This window comes from Ailuropoda melanoleuca, chromosome 18, assembly GCF_002007445.2.
Source record: "Ailuropoda melanoleuca isolate Jingjing chromosome 18, ASM200744v2, whole genome shotgun sequence".
Lineage (NCBI taxonomy): Eukaryota > Metazoa > Chordata > Mammalia > Carnivora > Ursidae > Ailuropoda > Ailuropoda melanoleuca.
This window is the reverse complement of record NC_048235.1, coordinates 27322209-27323631: the sequence shown is the minus strand read 5'-3', so window position 1 is coordinate 27323631 and position 1423 is coordinate 27322209. Positions and strand designations below refer to the sequence as shown.

The window sequence follows — 1423 nt, the reverse complement described above, 5'->3', positions numbered from 1 at the left end:
CCTGGGTGGCTCAGTTGTTAAGCGTCTGCCTTCCGCTCAGGGCTTGATCCCAGGGTCCTGGGATCGAGCCCCACATCAGGCTCCTCTGCTGGGAGCCTGCTTCTTCCTCTCCTACTACCCCTGCTTGTGTTCCCTCTCTCGCTGGCTGTCTCTCTCTCCCTGTCAAATAAATAAATAAAATCTTTTAAAAAATGGATCTAATATAATAACAGCCTGTTTAGCTGTAATGGGGTGGGGGGATCCCAAGCATCTTAGCAAGTTGATACTCAGATCTAATTATAAGCTACGAGAACTTTTAAAAGTATCAAAATACAATATTAGGATATTACCCCCCAACAAGTCATGTTAACTTTTAAGCCTGGTTTTGGTGTATTCAAATCTGGTGTTTTTCGTAATGGATTATCAGCTATTTACACAAATTTGTCCATACACGCCATGTTTCCTTCATGACACACACCTATGAAGAGCAGTCAGAAACAATACAAATACTGCAATAAGCTTGTCCAGCCCCAAACTGCATAATTAGCTGGAAGAATTTTCATGTACAACCATGGAACCACTAACAATAAGTGAGAGCTAAATTACGGAGAAGGTCAGGTTGGGGGATAATATCCTGGTTTTCAACACAGAAGAAAAAGTGAGTTCCTAAAATAAAAGATGATAACTTTTCTTGTTAAGCCCCCAATCTTAATTCTAAGGTTATCGCAACAACAACCCCAAAATGTACAACACCTCAAGATATAATAATTCCAAGAACCCTTCTTTCCTATTTATGTAAGTTGAGGGACAGTCCCTGATGATATGTGAGGAGTTCTTTCTTGACCCTGTGCCATTAAAATTTTAACTACTGAACTGGATCCCACTATAAGAAACATGGTAATCAGCTTTATAGTTAACATAATCTTAAAGGGATAGTTCTTAAAATAAAAATTCTCCTAACAGAACTACACAGTATTTCCTGGAATATTATTCCAAGTAATGCTGATAAATTTTATGCTTAAAAAAGTAAGAAAACAATTTCTCTGTGCTCAAATAAATATTGCATTGAACGAAGTTAAATAGATTTCTTTGCAACAGTACCTCTTAGTGGTTTTCATGCAAACATGTACTGTGAATTTCTAAGGCAGGCATCACATGTAGCTGAGGGGTCCTTTCAACAGAGAACACCCTTGGGAATTCTAGGACTGAACATCAATGGGCTAAGACCAAGATTCAATTTAATCAAGCTAAGCATAGCAAATACATTCCAGTTCAAAAATCAGTAGCAGAAGTACGACTTGGAGAGACGTGCCTTGACAATAATATATACAGATCAACGGATTTCAATTAGCCACGCATTTAACATTATGCCGTTTTAAACAACTACGAAAAAAAGAAATAAAAAAAGAAACTTATACACTGTTTGGCCATACTAATATTAAAA

At 37.4% G+C, this 1423-nt stretch overlaps 1 protein-coding gene across 5 annotated transcripts in view; it reads right to left on the bottom strand.

Moving 5' to 3' along the window:
- The window catches only part of NRG1 (neuregulin 1), a 217303-nt gene that overhangs the window by 167922 nt on the left and 47958 nt on the right, over window positions 1-1423 (bottom strand). The gene's annotated exons all lie outside the window — the stretch shown is intronic.